The 23,167-nt window shown below is 35.0% G+C and overlaps 1 long non-coding RNA gene across 1 annotated transcript in view; it reads left to right on the top strand.

The window, feature by feature from the left end:
• Window positions 1–9,935: 9,935 nt before the first annotated feature.
• Window positions 9,936–23,167, top strand: part of LOC132132281 (uncharacterized) — a 155,240-nt gene continuing 142,008 nt past the window's right edge. Inside the window, exon 1 of the long non-coding RNA XR_009429024.1 lies at window positions 9,936–10,014. This is a non-coding gene — a long non-coding RNA (uncharacterized LOC132132281). The remainder of the gene's footprint in view (window positions 10,015–23,167) is intronic.

The raw sequence follows: 23,167 nt of genomic DNA on the forward strand, positions 1-23,167 counted from the left end.
GCCTTTGTTTTGCAGAACAGGGGTACAACGACGCTACTCACTGATAAACCACCAAAGTACGATGCATTGTTGTTGAAACAAACTATCTAGTCACGACTGTTTTTCCGAACATGGTCGCATCTCCATCGTTTGAACCACATTAGTTCAACAACATCGGGCCATTGTTAATGATGTCACATGCATGTGATGGAGGAATAACTTTTGCTATTTAAATGTTTAGACATCTCTAAGATGCTGCTGTATTGAATATGGCACCTAATGACTAATTTACAATTTTTGTTCCATGTAATTTTGCTTTATTTGATGTTTGATTCATCGCGGGTTCCCTCTTATGTTATACTCCGGGGTTCCCTTAGGTATTTGTGCACATGTACACTCTTCAAAAACAGCACTTTTAGAGCATGCGGAAAAATACATAAATGAAAATGCATTTATATTTGCATAGAATGGAAAATAGAGATTGTATTGCATGTTAGCTTGGTTTTTATTTTAATTTTTTTTTTTAACCATTTGTACAAATTGTGCACAAAATGAGTGACAGCTAAATATTCTGTTGGTCACTACAATTTGGTTATTCAAAATCACTGTATGTTGAATGATTTTTAAAAAAGTCACACAAAGGACACAAAAAGGGGTGAATTTAGTGAAATGGGGGCCCCAGGAAAATATAGGAATGGGGCCCTATGCATTTGCACACATTTACTGTACCTACTGTAGATCAACCTTCAGGTTGCTTTTTTGCCATGGTGCTTGCTTCTGCACAGTGGTGCCACATCGTTGTATCCAATGTTACTACATGTTTTATGTACATGTTCTAATGGGATTATTTAGCAGACACTTGTTGTAGACCACGAAATAGCATTTGATTTACCATTGAGATACAAGTTTTAACAAATATGAATATACATTATAAAATGATAAACCTCACAATTAAACCTTTAAACCATTTTTTTTTTTTAGAAAAGGGATGAGTCAGAAGTATAAATTATTCTATTATTAAAATGGATTTATGTGGGTGAATTTTCGCATTGAAAAAACTGCAGACTGGATTATTGAAAATACACATTAATTCTTTGCCAGTAGGAGGTGCTTTTAGAACTTCCGAAATATAGTGGTTTCCCTGGTAACGGCTGTAAACAAAGCAGCACTCAGTTCATAAATGATACTTTTTATCAGGTAAAATGAAAATGTGATTGAAACTTTTCTATAGACAGTCAGTTCCCTTCAGAGGTTCATCCATATAAAAACTTGAATTAGTAACTTGAAACTTGAAACTTGTTCAAAATTTACCTTAAATTAATCCCCCCCCCCTCCCCCCAAGTTTCAAAGACAAGGCTTAAGCTTGTCCCAAAATGCATGTTTGAGCTGTAGCAACTGAAAATATCTTGCTCTGACATATCTTAAAATATGTTCTGTAAATGTTGCTTAAATATCTTAATTTAACTAAGACCTAGTTCTTGCTTAAGATAAGCCCTGTTTCTGGAATCGGGCCTTCAAGTTTTTAATACTTATGGACATTGACAAATATGGATGTTTAATGCAATATATGTTTATTATTATTGAAACCATAGTTAACATAGAGCATGAAGAGTAGACATCTTTCCTGTTTACATTTTCACACAACAGGGCAGCTCACTTCTTCTGAGCATGCAAAATGTACATGTATTATTTATTATTACATTTGTTTGCCTCTCTGTGCCACATACTGTATTTTGATGCAGCTAAATTCTCAAAACGGTTTTCATTTATATATTTTACTGTTTCTGTTGTCAGACAATGGGATGAAAATGAAATGGTGACTGAAACGTGACCCATTAAGACTATATATCCAGCTCTCCCTTCCAAGATGTTAATTTGCACAAAAATCCTGATTTATAATCATCACGTCTACTGATAAAATCAAATAGGCTACATATGGGATAAAGACAATAGCTGTGATATAGGCTACACTTGCATGTAAAATTAGGGAATCAAAATATCTGTGTTTTAACTGAAAGTACAGCTCCTTTCACCCGCTCACTGAATAGAGCAGATGCAGAGAGAGAGGTGTGTGCGCACGCTGGGAAAGAGAGACCTCGTGCTCATGCGGCAGTCAGCCTCAGATGCATAATATTTAAATTTGCTACAAGCAGGATACACAAGAAGCACGTTCAACTCAGACACGCAAATGGTTTTCGTGGTAATAAACATTGTAAACAGCAACCGTTCGCGTGTCCGTGTTTAATGCGCATTTCGTATATGACAAGCATTTTAGTGGGCCCTTGGCTTTTGGGGGCCAGTAAAAATAAAGAAATAAAAACAACAGAAAAACTACAAATAATAGTAATTTGCAGCATTATTTACATGACCACCATTTACAACCCTCTATGCACACTTTGGGAATATAGTTTCCTTTCAGTTGGTTATAATCAACGTCACATCGGTGACTGATGAATTGAGATCTCGTTTGGAGAGACGATTTACTTTGAGTTTTAACTAAACAGGCCAATGGACATTCTGACAGGTTAACTCTGAGTTCTTTTTTTATATTTTATTACCATTTTCTAAACTATAGCAAATAAATTTTGATAATGTGAGAATGAATACATTTTGGTTTGACTTTGGGTTGACATATATATATATATGTGTGTGTGTGTGTGTGTGTGTGTGTGTGTGTGTGTGTGTGTGTAAGGGAAACAGGTCAATTTAGCTCAAAGGGAATCATTTAAGAATTTAAAGAGAATTTGAACAGAATCACTGTTTCACGACTTATCACTGAGATGGCCAGGGATTCATTGAACAAGCCGTATTACATAAACTCTGCAATGGATAATGATATACAAAGTATAGTGAAAACACTATTAATTAGCACAGTAACAAGATCAGCAGTTTAAAACATTCACTTGTAAGCACAAAACACAAGATACTTCTCTTTCCAATATGAATAAGGCTTTATTAGATAATTCTAAGACATATAAACTAATCTAACACATAAGCACACGCACTCAGACATTCATACAAGTTGCAGGAAGAGAGAAAGTTAGGAAAGAATGAGTTTAAGAGAATGAAAATGTGAAATCCCAAGTTTACAGCAATACGTGAAATTGCATAGAAATGGACAACCATCAATCACTTAATTAACCCTCGCATTGAGTTCCTCAATGAGGTCAAAATTATAAAAGATACACCAGTACAGATCAGAGTCTAGAGGTATGTTACTTGCATTGCCTGTGCAAAGGGGGTTCCCTTTGTTGTAGTTGGAAAGGGGGTTTCCCAAAGTTGCTGATTGGCTGGAAGTTCAATATATATATATATATATATATATATATATATATATATATATTACAGTGAAGACTATTCAGTGGTATTTTACATTTATTTTTTTTGTTTTCTGTACACGGACATCCACAAGCTTGAAAAAAAACTTAAACATTCTGTAAACAGCACAAATAAATAAACAGAGCGAACATACAAATTAAACCATTTCCAACAGGGCCCACTGGTACTACCTGCACCGGGGCCCCGCAAACCCCAGCTACGGCCCTGGAGCTGAGCGATAACATTGTTCTACTCCTGCAAATACTTTTGTGTGTGACGATGAGTTCAGCGTGCTCTAGCTTAATTTTTTTTTTTTTGGTGGACAGTGCTTCAGAAGTGGTCATTCCTGTGTCGAGTGGGTTGCAAACTTCATGCTGCAAGCGGCAGTTTCCCCTGTGCATCTCAGCATGTAAAAGAGCATTTCCCTGAAAGAGCCAATTTCTGCAAAAGAGTGCACAAGTGTGACTTTGTAAAGATGACAGATCGTTTTTTTAAAGATGCCGTTCCACCCTCGCAGTTCTGTGCATTAAGTCATGTTCCCATTGCGAAAAGATGACCATCTTTTACTTTTACTCCACTACATTTTCTAATTAAAATATATACTTTTACTCCGATACATTTCCCCAACAAGTACACAAGTATATTTGTTACTTACTACAAAATAGTCAGAAGAACACAGACTGCAGGAAAGCAGGTTTGATGAATCTGTGGTCTGGCTTTAGCAATTTAGACTCCTAAAAAACACCTTTGCTCATGCACAAACAGACATGATTCGCGAATCATTCATTTCCCACTCAAGTCGAGGCTGGGGTGTGCGATACAGCATTGTCTGCAATAATATGGTAGAAGGTGTTGTAATGATGTGCAATCTGATGTTATCATGTAGGCTATATCACTAAATCATACACAGAGTACACTCACATTGATTTATTAGTCTATTAAAACTTGAAGTTCTCTAAAACTTCCAGGTATACGGCTGTGTTGACCTTGAACCTCAGAAAACACAGTGGACAAACACCAGCAGATGACATGGCACCCCAAACCATCACTGACTGTGGAAACTTTACACTGGACCTCAAGCGACGTGGATTTTGTGCCTCTCCTCTCTTCAACCAGACTCTGGGACCATGATATCCAAAGGAAATGCAAAATTTCCTTTCATCAGAGAACATAACTTTGAACCACTCAGCAGCAGTCCAGTCCTTTTTGAAGGGAGACGCTTCTGATGCTGTCTGTTATTCAAGAGTGGCTTGACACAAGGAATACGACAGCTGAAACCCATGTCTTGCATACGTCTGTGCATAGTGGTTATTGAAGCACTGACTCCAGCTGCAGTCCACTCTTTGTGAATCTCCCCCACATCTTTTAACGGGTTTTGTTTCACAATCCTCTCCAGGGTACGGTTATCCCTATTGCTTGTACACTTTTTTCTACTACATCTTTTCCGTCCCTTCGCCTCTCTATTAATGTGCTTGGACACAGAGCTCTGTGAACAGCCAGCCTCTTTTGCAATGACCTTTTGTGTCTTGCCCTCTTTGTGCAAGGTATCTTTTCAAGGTCATCTTTTGGACAACTGTCAAGTCAGCAGTCTTACCCACGAGTGTGTAGCCTACAGAACTAGACTGAGAGATAATTTAAAGGCTTTGTGGGTGTTTTGAGTTAATTAGCTGATTAGAGTGTGGCACCAGGGGTCTTCAATATTGAACCTTTTCACAATATTCTAATTTTCTGAGATACTGAATTTGGGATTTTCCTTAGTTGTCAATCAAAATTATTTTCCATTTTCCATTTACTTTTACTTTTACTTCCAATACTTAAGTACATTTAAGATTAATGTTTTTTTTTTTTTAAATATATACTTTTTTTACTTAAGTACAATAAATATCACATACTTTAAGACTTTTACTCAAGTAATATTCTAAACGGTGACTTCAACTTCTACTGGTAAGATATCTGTACTTTTACTTGAGTATGACTTTCAGGTACACACCACTGATAGTTATCAAATGCATTTTAAATAATTGCTAAAAGCTTCATTTGGCAAAAAAAAAAAAAAAAAAAAACTTTTCACACGCACACACACACACATGCACACACACACACACACACACACACACACACACACACACACACACACACACACACACTATATATATATATATATATATATATATATATATATATATATATATATATATATATATTTATTTTGATGACTATGAAAATTGTAGAGTCACACTGAAGGCATCAAGGGCTATTTGACCAAGAAGGAGAGTGATGGGGTGCTGCGCCAGATGACCTGGCCTCCACAGTCACTGGACCTGAACCCAATCGAGATGGTTTAGGGGTGAGCTGGACCACAGACAGAAGGCAAAAGGGAAAACAAGTGCTAAGCATCTCTCGGGGAACTCCTTCAAGACTGTTGGAAGACCATTTCAGGTGACTAGCTCTTGAAGCTCATCAAGAGAATGCCAAGAGTGTGCAAAGCAGTAATCAAAGCAAAAGGTGGCTACTTTGAAGAACTAAGAATAAGACATATTTTCGGTTGTTTCACCCTTTTTTTGTGATATATATATATATATATACATATATAATTCCACATGTGTTAATTCATAGTTTTGATTCCTTCAGTGTGAATCTACAAGTTTCATTGTCATGAAAATAAAATAAATTTATATTATTGTGTATTATCAGCACTGACATTTTTTACTGACTTTAAATGACACACCAAGTGCTGTCAAACCATTTCACCTCAGAATAATAATGAGTGGAGGTCAATTTTGAGCGATCACATCACCAAATATCAAATGCAGATGTGGTACAAGTTCAGGTAATCACACATTTTTAGAGAGGTTTTCTGCATGAATGCACAAAAATACCAGACGATGCAGATGATGGACATTCAGAAAGAAAGTTTACAAATCATCTGAAATGGGCTTAGACAAGCACAGCTGGAAGGCAATTCATTCTTGGCTTTTGAATATTTAACAAATAATCACATCTGCAAATATTCACAACAGAGCTTGCATTAACACACTCAGACATGAGAGGATTTTCAAATGCAATTAGGTACTTCAACTAATAGAGAACACTAGGCCAGAATTATAGTAATACATCTAAATATGTAAGTGATAAAAGTGTTGCCATGGTGCAAACATGCACAGGAGAAAGCTACATTTACATTAAATACATTTATGTATATACTGTATTTATGCTTACTATTTTAAACAGATATTAGGGAGGAGATGGATATATTTCAAAAGCTCAAGCTCTCACACATACTGTCCAAGCTTTAAATATTTAAAATTCTGTGCTATAGAGCATCTCGTCCTTGAACCATAAGTTGCTTTTCCAGAGGAATATAGAAATCTCTTATTCCAGTAACCCAGCAAAAATACCAACTTTGAAAACATCTAATAATTTTTTACATCTCTTTTCTTCATTTTGAAGAGGAATGAAAACATCAGATTTAAGTTACAGTGGGGAATTTTTTTTACTTAACCTCCTGCTGATTTTGAAAGTTTGCCTACTAACAAAAATAATGAAGGGTCTGTCATTTTTATGATAGGATTATTTTAACATATTGAGAAAAAAAACATTATATAAAGGTTATAAATTGATTTGCATTTCAGTGCATGAAATCAGTATTTGATCCCCAAGCAAAACATGACTTAGTACTTGTTGCAGAAACCCTTGCTGGCAAGCACAGAGGTAAGATGTTTTTTGTAGTTGGTCACCAGGTTTGCACACATCTCAGGAGGGATTTTGATCCACTCCCCTTTACAGATCCTCTCCAAACCCTTAAGGTTTCTTGGCTGTTGTTTGGCAATAAGTTTCAGCTCCCTTCACAGATTTTCTATAGGATTGAGGTCTGGAGACTGGCTAGGCCCCTCCATGCCCTTAAAGACTTATCCATGACTCATCTTCAGTGTCTGGGTGAGGTAAGGAGGTTCTCATCCAAGATTTTACTGTCCATTTGACCCTCAATGTGGTGAAGTCATCATGACCCTTCACCCTTAGCAGCCCAAAGAATAATGTTTCCACCTCCATACTTGACTGTAGGGATGGTGTTCTTGTAGTTATATTCAGGATTTATCTCCCTTAAAACACGTAGGGTCCAGTTAATGCCACACAGCTCATTTTTGGTCTCATCTAACCACAGCACTTTCTCCCAAGCCTTCTATGAATCATTTAGATGTTCTTTGGCAAACTTTAAATGTGCCTTTGCATGTGGAAGGCATGGGAACCTTACGAGCACTGCAGGATTTTAGTTAATTGCGGTGTTCTGTGTTCCCATGTAGTTCTGGTCTGATCCCTCATGTTTCCCATGAACATCCTTACCCCATGAGGCGAGATCTTGCATGGAGCTCCAGACCAAGGCCGATTGATGGTTGTTTTGTATTTCTTCCATTTCCGAATAATCGCACCAACAGTTTGTCTCATTCTCAACAATTGTTCAGATCTCAGCCTTGTTCAGATCTACAGTCTTGTGTCTAACATCCTTTGACAGCTCTTTGGTTCTGCCCATGGTGGTGGGAGAGGTTGGAATGGAAGATACAGATTGTGTGGACAGGTGTCTTAATCACCTGATGAGCTGATATTAGGAGTAACTTCTTAAAGTGGCAGTATTAAACTGTTTTCCACAGAATTCTTACTGGTTTGTAGGGGATCAAATACTTATTTCACTCACTGAAACGCAAATCAATCTCTAACCTTTATAAAACAAAAAAAAAATTCTGGATATTTTGGTTTGTCTTGTGTCTCTATCCATTAAAATAATCCTACCATAAACATTTTAGAAACTTTGTTTCTTTGTAAATTGGCAAATTTACAAAATCTGCTGGGCATCAAACAAATATTTTCCCCACTGTATGTCATGTTAAGAAAAAGTTCAGAGAGACTCAATTTGCAGCTTAGTTTTAGTAAATTATTATTTTGGACTTGTGAAGAAAGTTTGAGTTATGAAAGTTACAGCATTTTATTTTACTTCATTCTTTTTATCTCGAAAGATAAAGGGCAAACTTATTCCATGTGGCATAGATGCTATAAGAGATATCACTACATCACTGACACACTTCACCCTTTACAATGTTCATGTTGTGTTGCTTTGCAGCTTTTTACTCCTGGATATAAGCTGTATATAACATCCAGGTGAAAGAAATAACACCAACATGTCAGAAAAAAATTAAATGAAATCACCCCCTTGTGTCAGTATTTTGTTGAACCAGAGATGTCTCCTTGATCAAACACACCTGATTCAACTCATCAGCTCATCAGTGAAGACTCCAAGACCTCAAATATGTGTGTGTGTGTGTGTGTGTGTGTGTGTGTGTGTGTGTGTGTGTGTGTGTGTGTGTGTGTGTGTGTGTGTCAGATAAGAGAGACACCAAAACCGTGCAGTGTTGCGGTTCTCCAGGACCAGGATTGGGAAACACAGTCATCAGGTCATGAAAAGTTCGACACACACTTGTGGTCATCATGCACACTCGAACACTAGGCCAAATACAGGAAAGACGTCAAATAAGTAATCAAGTGGTCAAGTGCAAAGATGGCAAGTGTGGGTATTTGGACAGTGCAACAGTTTAAGAAACAACAAATGCTGTACAAATTATAACTGCAAGAATGTTTGATAAAAGATACAAACTATCACAGACTTACTGCTGCAAATGTCTGCCTCCGCAGCTTTCTGTTTTCTCCATTTCTGAAGGAATACCTCTCCAGAAACACCACTGGACTGACTGCTTCCTTTACGTCTTTTCAGCTCAAAATAAAAATACAAATAATAAAAAATAAAAAGGGGAGAGAAAATAAAATAGAATTATATACAGAATGTTAATAATGATCTGTGAGCAAAATATTTAGATATAAACTGATATGAATGAACTGCAAGATGAAAAAATACATTTATTATTATTCATTTATTTTTAATTTGTTTTATTTTTTTGGGGATTTACAATAAAAGGTATTAAAAGCATGGTACAGAACATATGATTACTGTGATATCTGTCATATAAAAGCACATAAAAACACTAACATTACAGTGATACAAACATAGCTGGTTTAGTGATTATTCTATTGTTGTATCGATTACTAATATATCATAGTAAAACTACAGTTACTGTGGTAAAAACATGGAAAATGTCCTGTTTACTGTGTTTTAACTTCACATTTCATTTATTACAATTGTAAGTGTCGTGATTACCATGATTTTACTACAAATACAACTTACATCATTGAACCTGAAATTAATATAAAACGGATCGAAGGTCTATGGCACGTCACGTGACAGACAGAGTTTAATCACACTAATTTGCAGCTGTGTTCATTTATTTAAACACAATGAAACTCAAAGACAGCCGCGGATGACCGATATAAAACAGCGATTAAACATATGGCGCTAATCTGATTAATAAAGAAGACAGAATACATTTTATAAAAGGCATTGAAAGAGCGTTTTTACGACTACTCACCCAAACTGTTGAACTGATAGCAAGTATCACGATGTGTGCTGAATGAGACTTCTTGAACGTGATTTCATAGCGATAAACATCTCATGCCCTCGCGTCGAAATTCTGACGCCAAAAGTTTCCCACTGAAAGCAATGAAGGTCGTAGTGCATCGATATTTCGACACCGAGAGGCACATTTGGCGTCATAAAAGTGACGTTAGAGGCGCTTGACCATGCTTCGGTTTTTGACGCCTTTGGAGTGAGAATGGGTTGGTCTACGTCACTATGCGGTTTCAGTAACCGCAGTTAGTGTTGAAGCAGTCATGTCAGGGAGATGCTGTGTGTATCTAGGAGAAAGCAAAAGTACTTTATTTGACCTTCCAAAAGTAGATGCATTTAGGAATCTTTAAGATTATTTCCAACAGAACAGCAACACATTTTATAGACGACCGTTTCTTGAATTTAGGAGAGGAGGTCATTCTGATTTTGCTAAAACAATCTGGCGCTTCTGAATCAGCTACTGTAAGTATGTTTTGTTATTAAAGTATTTGCTATTCACTGTTCAAATGCGGAGTTTTGTTCATCGTGTGTGTGTGTGTGTGTGTGTGTGTGTGTGTTTGTGTGCGTGTGTGTGAGAGAGTGAGAGGGTCACACAGTGGAGTCAGCTGTCTTAACCGTCCGTGGCTTGTGTACTGCTGTCACGCTGTCTAGTCTCTGTTTCCCTGGGTGTCCACTAGTGGGCTCACTTCCCCTTAGGCACTTCACCGTAGGCACTAGAATCCCTCTAGTCTTGTCCTGTCATCACAGTAATTGCACTCCTGTTAATTGCACCAGGTGCATTCACTTAATTGTCATTAGCCTCCCTATAAATACCTGTCTTTCAATGTTGTCTGTATGGAGTCCTTACCCTTCGTGTATCCAGCATTCTCGTCCCCCGAGATTCTTCCTGGTCTGCTCGTCCTCCGAGTCCTCTCGTTTTCCGAGTTCCCTTTCCTGTCCCTTTCCTTTGTTTGTTTTGTTTTGGACTGATTGTTTGGTTTTGACCTTGGCTTGTTGACTACGATTTGGATTATCCCTCATTAAAGACCTCTGCAATTGGATCTCTCTATCTCCCTGTGTCTCTCTGGTGCACGATCGTCACAACTGCAAACACACACATCACTGTGTCTGTCACGTGACTCTGTTCCTCTTTCAGGCTTGAACTGATGGGAAACTAAGGATATTATTAACTGCCTTTACATTTATTTTGAAAGATGAAGCTTGAGATTATGGAAAGGGGAGTTACATTTCCGACGAGTGCTTGCGGTACTTGGCCAATCACAATGCACTGGGTCAGTTGGCCAATCAGAGCAGACTGTGCTTGTCAGAAGGAGGGACTTTGTAGAAAAGGACATGTTTGAGAGACACATAGAGGACCTACAATAATCTACAGTATTTGAAAAAATAAGTATTTTTTTTTACATTAAAGCATGTCAACATTCTGTTACACTAAATACACAAAATAATGATCTTTAAAAAAAAAAAAAAAAAAACATCATGTTCAACAACATGACCCCTTTTGATTTTATATATTTATTTGTATATTCTTTTTATCATTATTATTATTATTATTCTGAAACATTTTGTTGTGTTGCATACTGTTTCACACACTATTCTTTTATAAACAATAGGCAGTATACACTGTATACTGGGCAGTAGGCAGTAAGCAATATTTTGAACACAGCCATAAACTAAAGGCTGTAATTAAAGAAAAAAGTGGTTCATCTTAATACTGACACAAGGGGGTCAAAACATAAAACATATGTTAAGGATAAAACATAAGATGCAACCATCTTCATTTCAGTTTCCCAAGCCACTAAAATGTGATAATTTAAAGGGGGTGAATATTTTTGATCCCCACTGTCTCTTTAGGGGAAAAAATGCACCTGGTAGAGAAAATGATTGAAACGAAAGGAATAGCCTATCATGGCACAAGTAAAATGCATTTATAATCTCAGATGATCCCCAGAAAGTTCTATAACTGTATAATAACCACACACATAATTAACTGTCACATGTATCCAAGGAGTTCAATCCAATAGTGAACCCACACTTAATTCATAAGAATGGCACCACTATGTTTATTATCAGAGTCAGATATGTGCCACCTTTGTTTGTGTCTAAATAACAGCCGAAAAGGTCACAGAGCCTATAATTGCAGACTGAAAAAGCCTTCAGCTGTAAACTGCCGCTCAGATTGGATTATGCATTATTGTGTCATTGCCATTTGAACATATACTAGAGCCTGAGGGAAAGATAATGCTTTAATGCCTTGATAGCACAGCAAATTCAGCCAATTAAATTTGAGACAAAATAATATTGAGATAATAGTGTTCATTTTGTTTTAATAAGATGTGGAATTAGGGTCGCTTATTGATAAAAAGGCAATCAAATGAATTACATAACATAACATTAATCACAACTAATCACACATTTCAATAACATGATATGCTGAGAAAAGTCACCTAATGATGTCATTCAAAGACATTCTGTGTCATTTCATGTGAAAGTACAATTTGCTGTGTAGTGCTGCTACATAAGGTATTTATTAAAATATATGAACTATAATGTGGAATGTATTTATTTTGGTTTTAATATAAACAGTAGTAGTTATATCTGCTGTCCATGGTACTGAAAAATGTCGAAGTAGAATTAAATATTTGTCTGCGACTGCATCTCAGTAACAGAAACAAAAGATGAGCGTTCTGACAGTTCACAGACAGAGATAAATCTACAAAGCATTTTCACACCAGTCAAAATCAACCGAACACTGTAAACAATATTGAGATTTCCACAAGAACCAAGTGAGCTTACATTCAGAAACTCTTTGAAACAATCCAAATGTGGAAATAGGGATTTCCTACAGCTCCGTGTGAAAGAAGGTAAGCAGGAGTATGTGTACCACAGGAAGTATTTAAAGCAGATTCAAGATTTTGCTTTGTTAAACCTGTAAAACGGAAATTAGGACTTTAAAAAAGTGGCTGTAAAAATATGTTACAGCATAACATATATATATATATAATATATATATCATAATATATATTTCATAATGCTGTTATTTTGACATTTTTATTCATCAAATAATCAAGGAATATAAGAATAAAAAAATGTCTCTTTATTTTCATCCATTTTTCTCAAATCACTCAATTCATCAAATTGCTATTAAACTAAAAGTTGATTGCCTTTAAGTGATCCCCACAGCCCAAAACTGTCAAACATACATTGCTAGGCCATTGCCTATAAGCAGCATAAGAAATACTGACTTAAAAATATGCATCCAAAGTGCAGCATCATTACCTATTGGCTGAAATTATTCCAGTTCAACTATTAACAACAAAGAAGACATTAACTGAATGTAACGCAATCCATTTGGTCTTAATCAAAATGGGTGAGTGCAAGGTTGACTTTGAAAGCTAACACATACACCCCAAACTCATTTACCATTAGCTGTTGATAATTAGCTGCTGCGTAAAGTGGTGTGTTTGCTGGGTAAATAAAGTGTGCCATTTGCATAAGCCACCTCTCCCTCTGTCAAAGTCATTTAGCAGGTCAGCTAAGCAGTTAATGGTTTGCAAACATTTATATAAACGTCCTGGTTTCGCACTGCTGGGAGTCAAAGTACATTTATCTGAACTTGGCATATTCGTGTAAAGATCTAGTCAGCAAATATGTTTGGATTTCAGAGCTCCAGATATTAAGTTTCACTTTATGTTTTGAGACTAGATGCTGACAGAAGAAAATATCCCACTGCAGGTGTCCGTGCATGCCAAAACATCTCATTTTGAAGAGCCTCACATGTCAATCTAGAGGATGGTGTTTAAATTTATATATATATATATATACACTGATTCTATCATAAGTTGGACAGGTACTTGGTTGTATCCATCGGTTGATAATTGCATGGAGGCAGATCTAAATCTGAACTTGCAGTTGTCTGTAAGAAGTTTGGCATGTGCCATCACTGAGAAAATATCAATCAATAAATCAATTAATCAATCAATCATCGTTTCACATGAACCCTGACTTGGCAGTTTGAAAAATTATGAGATCAAATCAAATCAAATAAAAAGTATGAATAAATAATTTACATTAAGATTAAATAAAAAAAGATATGGTAAATTTATATTTCTATAATTTAATTTATAGATTTATAAATAATTTCTATAATTTCTATAATTTCAAAAATGATTTATAAATAAATATAACCATATATAGGATAAATAGCGGCATGAGACATGACTATGTATAATTAAGTAAAGCTAAGTTGTCACAATCAAGTATGTGTTCTTACTGAAATATCACTAACTAGTCAAATAAGTCAAATTTACTTTAATGCCAATCTTTAAAGATTTCAAAGCAAAGCAAATGTGAACATTTCTAGAATTATACTTAAAAGGCCTTTTACTTGCTAATAAAATATAAACTATCAATCAGATGACAGAAGGCATGTAGCAGATTGTGTAAAAGAGGCTTTTCAGATCATGTTGATCATTTAGAGGCTTTAGAAATCAGCGTAGCAAATGTGATACAATGTGGTTAATAATGTGAAATAATCCTTTAAACATTTTGTCTGATTTACACTCTGTTCAATATTTGTTCCATTAACATTCCATGCCTCAAGTGTTACGGCATATCAAATTACTTTTAACATATTAGGTTTTAATTCATCTAATTATATTAAGACCAAAAGTATCAGCACCTTGGAGCCTTTTTTCAGAGGAGATAAATTAACATCTTTTCAATTGTTTCTCATGACTATAGAAGGCCTGTTCAATGTTAACCTTAACCCTGACAGCTAAATTACATTTAATGAGATTTTCAAAAAGGTACCTGAATCTTAATTTCAAATAAGTCTCATTTCAAAGTAACATTGTTCTAAACACTTTGTAATTCTTTTCTTAGAGCACCAAAGGCCCTTTTATGTGATTCGCGTCCATCATTCACCGTTTTGTCTTCCACAAGGAAAGCACTGCAGACAACATCACGAAGACAGCGATTGTATGAGGTAGAAAAGGAAGGGGACAGTAGTATGAATTTTTAGGAATGATTTGAATCCAGTTTATGATTCAATCTACAAGTAGATCTGTGGATATTTGGGTTTATCACAAATCAATTTGATTAACGATTCAGGGTTTTAATTTATTTATTTACTTACATTTTATATATATATACATATTCACACTAAAAACTATTTGATTCTATTTAAATCACAAAAAATAAAGTATTATAATCTGAGTTAGATACTTCTGTGTGATAGTAAAAATAAAGAAAATATGCGGTATAACATGCATTTCATTCCATTTTTACAGCATTGTACAACATCTTTGAATTTGAATGTTAGCCACATGGCACAAACATTAATTATGTACTGATTGACCTTTCAGCCTTTAAATTCAATAAGCATCTCCACATGTTCAAGCAACAGCAAAGACTCTCTCTTTCTGATTCAGAAACTCTCAAAGAAAAACATGCAAATATAAAGATCATGCAAGACTATGACTAGAGGAGATCATAAACAAAAAAAGAGATTGTGAAAGCATATTTTATTATTTCTGGATGTCTAGAAACCATCAACTTCATCTACAGTGTATTTGAAAGAGGAATGTGAGCCAGTTCGGGTGACCAAGATGTGGGAAATATTGATATTCCGATACATATTGATATTGAATTTTTTTGAATCGATACAATATTGAGTTCACGCACATCAAAATCCTACATGTCTGCGCCTCCTGTCACTCGGCTCATTCCGTCCAGTTGAAACATTCCTTTTCATTTTTGGCAAACAAAGTGCTGAACCACAGAGGTTTACAGTTTTAATTAAAAAATACATCACTTAATTAATCATATTGCCCTAGAGGAGTGATTATATTATCAATATACCATGACACCAAACGCCTTAAAATATTAAATTGTAATAGCAGTTTTCAAACTTCTTAATGCCAAAGAACCCCAAATATGATGATCCACTTGCATTATGACCATAAATGGGTCAATGACAAAAAAAGGATCAAATTGAAAAAGAAAAAGGATGAAACTGAAATGACGATAAGGATAATTATCATCAATAAATATATTCCTGTATGAGACACAGTATGAAAGAGAGCAGCACAGTTACTGTTTAAGAGTAATACTATTACTTAGTAAAACTAAGAAATGAGTTTCATATGCAAATAATCGCTGTTTCTGTAACCACTGTATTTTTGTTTCCCATGTGTTCTTTCTATTTTCTTTTTTTTTTTCATGCTTTCTTGTTCTTGTATATATATAATTAGATAAAAGGTTTAAAATGTCATTTACAATGGTCTTTTTCATCTCAAAATAGTTTGATATGGAGATAAAAGGAAAGAAACACTCTACAAAGCATGTACTGTACATTGATTGTTAGAAATTATTAAACGACAAAATATAATAAGCTAGCCAGGGGAAAAATGGCAAGACCTGTCTGAGATCACCAGTTCCAACGAGATTCTGACTAGCTGAACTCTAAACAACTTCATTCAGGATATGCAGATGTTTATCATGTATATATATTTATAACTGATATTTCCTACATGACACACTACAGCAAAATATAGAAATAACTTAAACCATTTTTTGTTTGTGAAAATACTAGTGGCCTAAAACTTTTGTACAGTATGTATATATATATATATATATATCTTCCAAAAACAAACAAAAAAAACCTTTTAGGAAGTTTAACCCCTTGCGGTTTAAATGTAAAAAGCAGCTGTGATTGGTTGCTACATGTCAATGTGACAGGTCCTTCCCAATTAAGTGGGAGGTAAAAAGGATTTTTATTTTTCTCTCAAAAGCTTGAAGTCGAAGTCAACACAGCAGTTTGGACTTCATAAATTTTCTGTTGCTGGAAACTTGTTCAAGACATGAAAAATCTTTTTAAAACACAGAATTTCTTGTTTATGCGGTGGTAGCTCATGAAAAAAATGTCAGTCAATGTTACTTTTGGGAGTAAGAGAATGTCTTTGTTCTGTTTTCCTGTTTTCCTTCTTTCCATTCTTTGTGATACATCAGCTTCTCCAGTAGTTCCATTGTCATGAGCTTGTTTCGGACATGCTTGGGTACGGCAAGTTCTTGGTGTCTCTTTGATCTTCCATACACTTAAATATTCTTCTGAAGAGTAGAAACTGGCTAAATGTGAAAAGGGAAATTTTTTCTCCTATTCTCACCGTCTTTATTCTTTCATTCTCTCTCCTTTCATCAGTGTCAGTCTGACAGGATGTTCTAGCTTTAATGCGTCAGTCCTTTCCAGAAGACCAAATAAAATATTTAAAGTTATTGTCCCAGTTTCAGGCACAGTTAAGGCCTCCTATTAGGGCCAAATGTGGGCAAGGTTGTTTGATCACGGCCCATTTGTGGTCACAGAGACTTTTGCTGGACTGAGCTCTTCTGACATGTTTAAATATATAAATTGTGCTGCCAGGACAGTGTTGGCCACCGTTAGTTAGGGGCTATTACAATCAGTCAATTGGATCAGCGCTTCCAACTCCTCAAAGACTGATGAGCCGACATCATTACCGGCATGAAAAACTTCAGCTGCTGCCACTGCAGACTGGTGTGACAGACTGCCAAATTGTATTATTTATTTCCTAAACAAATAAGCACAAATAGACCAGAAAGAATGATTCAATTTTGATGGATAGCTTGGAACTTTGAAAAACTGATAGCACAAAATTTTAGTCATTTATGTTGTGGATGTAGAAGGTGAATTGTGTCATTTCTGCACACCTAACATCATCAACAGAATTGCATCTCACATAGCCAGACTTCTTACTTGTGGCGTAAATAATGATCCAAATTTCAGATTATTCTACCCAAGAAATCCCCACTTAGAAAGATACCACCTGGCCAGATGTTTCCTTAATACATGCCATTTAGCTGCGTTATAAGGATAGTTGAGACATTTTTTTTTTATTATTATTATTTGTTATTAAAATTTGCTCAGGCCATCCACAATGTAGGTCACTATTTTCTTGAGCAAATTAAATGAACACTAAATTAATACCAGAGGCTCCTGATGATATATTGAGTTCTTTTGATGTTAAAAGATTGATCTGGACAAAATAAAAGAACATTATTTAAAACATTACCACCTGTAATCCAGAGCCTCAGACAAACAGTCGGGAGTGATGTCAGGTTAAAAAACAAATCATTCGTTTGAGCCAGATCTTTTTGGTGAACTAGTTGAACCATTTTACCAAATCGAACTGAATCCTCTGAAACAGTCTGCAGGTAAATCAGCACAGAAGTTACTTAATCAAAACTCAGTCACTTAGATTCGAAATGAACCAAAGTATGGCATATATATTTATCTATCTATCTATATATCTATCTATCTATCTACAGTATATATATATCTATATATCTACAGTATATATATATATATATATATATATATATATATATATATATATATATATATATATATATATATATATATATATATATATATATCTATATATATATATATATATATATATATATACAGTACTCTACAATTTTCAAAGTCATGAAAATAAAGAAAACTCTTTGAATGAGAAGGTGTGTCCAAACTTTTGGTCTGTACTGTATATATATATATATATATATATATACAGCGCTTCCGTTCCTCCAACATTTACTGAACTGAGAAACCAGTCAGACTCAGGCCAAGGACGAATGAATGATATGCACAAGAAAGAAGGGAAGAAATATGAAGTTTTTTATGGTTTCTCGTGGTTTATGTAAAAAGGTGAGCTAAGACTTGTTTATTCACTTTATATGCTTTAAACATGTAAAACCACATCCACTTTTAACATAATTATTGTGAGCTTTCATATAATTGGATACTGTATGTGATATGTCATTGCATGACTATGTAAACAAACTAAATTGAACCAGTTCATTAAAATTAAATGTCCAAAAGAACCAGTTCGCAGAAAATTGTGTTTCCACATTGCTTGAGGCTCTGAATTGCAGGAAATAATGTTGTAAAAATGTTTAGTTTCTTGCACAGACCGTTTGTTTTGCTTCATAAGGCCTCTGTATATATTATGGATGCACAGAGATAACCGCCAAGTGCATCCAGAATTTTCGGTTTCAATCCAGGATTTACATTTCAGTGCATCCCATATATTTATGTATCATCAGGAGTCAAAGGTATTAATTTTATGTTCCTTGATGTGTTTTATTTTATTTATATATATATATATATATATATATTTTTTTTTTTTTTTTTATTATTATTATTATTATTATTATTATTCAGCCACTGACTTTTATGAATCCCCAAGGACCAGGGTTTCAGCTAAAAATCTTCTTTACTGTTCTACTGAAGAAAAAAGGTCACCTACATTTTGGATGGCCTGAGGGTGAGTAAATGATCAGCAAATGGGCATTTTTGGGTGAACTATTCCTTTAATCTGAAACAAGTGAAAAGAACCGAACTCAAAGTGGCGCAAGAGAACACTTGTAGAGAAATCTATAAATGTAGAAGAAATGTGCAAAGACTTTTCAAAAGTCATTTGACATTTGACGCAGACATAAAGCAGAATATAGAGTTCTGTTTAATGGACTATGTGAAAACACACCACAAACCAATTTATCAACACTGTATTTCGCAATATAGGCACAAAATACTGGTGCAAACCACTCATTGTTTGAAAAAAGACATATGGAGTACTTGGTTCAACACAAAGTGACAGAATCCAGAAGATTTAAGTTTGAAACTACATTTGGAGGTAAATATGGTCTTTCTCCTTATGCAAATGAGATTTCACCACGATTTTATAATAATTCTTGAAGGGACACTTACAATAATTACTTTACAATTCATGGTAGCTGTTAAAAGAAATATTGAATATAATTACTGTGTTGCACAGCAGAAACACTGTTAGCGTGACACGAGAATGCTGCTTCTCTTACCCCGATGTGAACCAGTACTTTTGCACATTAAACTGAGATAAGAGGACGCATTTTAAAAGCAATAAATTACACTCAGCCACTTTGACATAAAACACAGTAAATTACAGAGATTTGTGTTTTGTGTTTATTTGCATAGATTTATATTGCACAGCAGGGTGTTTTGCAGTCTTCCACGGTTTTGACAGAGCGAGACGAGCTGATAGATATGAATGAACACACAGATACACAGATAACTGAATCTGACTCTCAGCATTGTAATATGGTTTCCAATTCATTTTCATTACTTTACAGCCTGCAAGAATGTATGTGTAAAATTAATTACTTGGGGTAGCCAAGAGTGTCTGTGGATTTGGTGAATTTTTATGCCACTAATAATTGCCCGGATCTATAATTTGCATATAAAAATAAAGACATAATTGTAAGCCTCGGGTCAGGAAATGAAAGGATGGCTCCCACTAATTTATTTATATGGAGCCACTTAAAAAATTAATGATCAGAGAGCTGAAGGAAAATAACTGTACATTTTTTGGTGTGCATTATGAAATTACCAGCCACCCATTCAGTTCAACAGATATTTTCAGCTACTAGGGATATACAAATTAAATTCATCTCCTGTAATACATGTTGTGTTCTGGCATGAGAGGAGTTTGATCAGAGCTGATAAGAGTACAAGAAAAGACAAATCAAGCACAAACAAATGAGGAAAAATGTCCAGTTTTATCTTTTTCAATGAGATTAAATCTTGAGTGAAATCTCTATGATGCACATAAGCAGGTTTTTGATTAGAGATCAAACAATCCGAGAAAATATTATTTATTAGTGATGCTTCCTAAGGCTCAGAATTTAATATCGTCCAATATTTATGGGCTTATATCATAGAGACTCGAGGGTGGGTTTTTCTGCCTTGGGGTAGTACGTAACAGCTTAATAAACACCCAGAACATCCAATTGCCTAGCAATGCCCTGATAACTGCCCAGAACACCTTAGCAAAAGTCTGGCAAAAACCTAACAACTTTTTTGGAAAGTGCCCTAGCAAATATCAACAACAGCCTAGCAAAATGTCGGAAGTTTTGCACAGTCAAGCAACTCTTACATTTTTTCCAATTTATTATTATTTTAATAATGTACTAAAATGTAAATTATTCAACTAGACTAGCATTTGCATCTTAATTACACTATACAGACCGATCGGTGTGTGACACCAAAGTACCGTGAGAGTGATTCAAAAGCACAAGGAGTCGTCTGCTCTCTAAAGCTCTTGCGGTACTTTGATGTCACACACCGATCAGTCTGATGGTGATGATCTGCTTCAAGTCGAACAAGCCTAATGATTCAATGAACCATTCAAAAAGAACCATTTACTTCACTCCTGATGAATCAGTTATAGTTCATAATGCTATGTTCATAAAGTTATGACAATTATGTCATCAGTTCTACTCAGCCATCAGTCATTGAGTCTGTACTGTGCACTTCAATAACTGTCTGGTTTGGTTCAGCCACAAAATCAGGCATCAAAAGACTACAAAGAACTGTTTGGACTGCTGAAAGGATTATTGGTGCTCCCCTGCCCACCCTTCATGAACTGTATACATCCAGAGTGAGGGAAAGGGCTCAGAAAATCACTCTGGATCCCTCACGTCAAAGTTACCCCATCTTTGAAATTTTGCATCTGGCCGGCGCTTCAGAGCCGCAAATACCAGGACAGTCAGGCACAAGAACAGTTTCTTCCCCCAGGCAATCTACCTCATGAACAGTTAAATGTTCCCCACTTATGCAATAAAAATATGCAATATCCTTATATTTATTTGTTACCCCTTCATCCTAGTACATCCCTGCATTTTACGTAATCCTATTCCATTATCATATATAGCACAATTGTTTATACACTTATTTACTTGCGAGTATTTTTTTGTCTGTGTGTTGTTGTCTCTGTGTACTGGAAGCTTATGTCACTAAAACAAATTCCTTGTTATGAGCAATCATACTTGGCAATAAAGCTCTTTCTGATTCTGATTCTGATAATTTACTCACATGGTCCAAGAGTATATGTAATACAGTTTATCAAACAAAAAATATTTCTTGCTGAACCTACTTTGTGTAATCTCTGTTTGATGCTTTTCACAACAATGACTTTAAATTAGTGTGATTTCTCCAGTAATTATATATATATATATATATATATATATATATATATATATATATATATATATATATATTATATATATATAAACATATTTTAGATTGCATTGATTAACCCATCACTGTGTCAATAAATAAATAAGTAAATAAATAAATGCAAATGCAAATGTAAATGTATTATTGTATAAACCACAAACTCCTAGGTTAAAATAACCCAGCATGTGTTCTGTCCAATATTTACCCAGCGCTGGGTTTCCAAATGGGTTTCCAGAAATAGTTGTTTTTAACCCAGCATTGTTTTAGAGTGTAGCTTCAGTATAAATAAAGTATATATTGCACTTTTCTGATGTGTTCATGATTTCAGCACACCTCACTTGATGAATGAACGATCTCATCTCTATTTTTTTTTTTTTTTCTGCACAAAGTTCATTTGCATAAATAGAAAAAAGTGTGGGTGGCCTGCTTCCTCCAAAGGAACTATAAAATTAAATGCCATCAAATGTATTATCAGCTGTGTAATTACATTTGTGGGTAATTCATTTTCAAGCTGACAGTGTTCTACTATGTATAATTACAATTAGGGGACAATTTGCAGGCAGAGAAAAAAATAGTTAATTAGCAGTATGTCAAAGAAGTGTAAAATATGGAAGCAACAAGAATCTTTGTTAAGAAGAACGCTGGACAAAATTCACTTCATTGCTTTACAACATTTACCACACAGCAAAAGCATTGTAGTAGGTTATCCAAGTATTTTATGAAAATGCACATGTATATCTTAACTAAAATATAAACAGAAATAGTCAGTGTAGTATGGTTGTATGCTATTCCTAACTATTGACACAGAATACAAGAGGTGTTACTTATGAGATTTTTACTTGAAAAAGGCTTCATTAACTTGGACCTTTCCTAAAAAGAACTGTGAAATCTGTCACCAATAAACTGCTATATTTACAGAAAAATTTAGTAACAAATCTTAGGATTTCTTACATTATTCGTGCCTCATATGCAAAACGTCTCAGAAGTAGACTTAATGGGAGGTCCGTTAAGAGTGGTGGTTTGGCAAAGCCAGACCTTTCATCCTTTTTTAACCGATAAAGCTTACCAAAGTCCTATAATTTGTTACCACTGAAATTTAGTGAATGTAGTCCTCAAGGCGGGTTTCCTTTTTTTATGCTGTCATTAAAAAAAAGCCAGACTCTGTGTGTGTGTGTGTGTGTGTGTGTGTTCTAGCATGATCTGTTTCCCACTCTTCATGCAACAGGCATGTTCACCAAACCACACAGGTCTTCAGTTCTAACTGTAACATAGTCTGCCAAGGAAACCAC

The sequence above is a fragment of the Carassius carassius genome, chromosome 49 (assembly GCF_963082965.1).
Source record: "Carassius carassius chromosome 49, fCarCar2.1, whole genome shotgun sequence".
Lineage (NCBI taxonomy): Eukaryota > Metazoa > Chordata > Actinopteri > Cypriniformes > Cyprinidae > Carassius > Carassius carassius.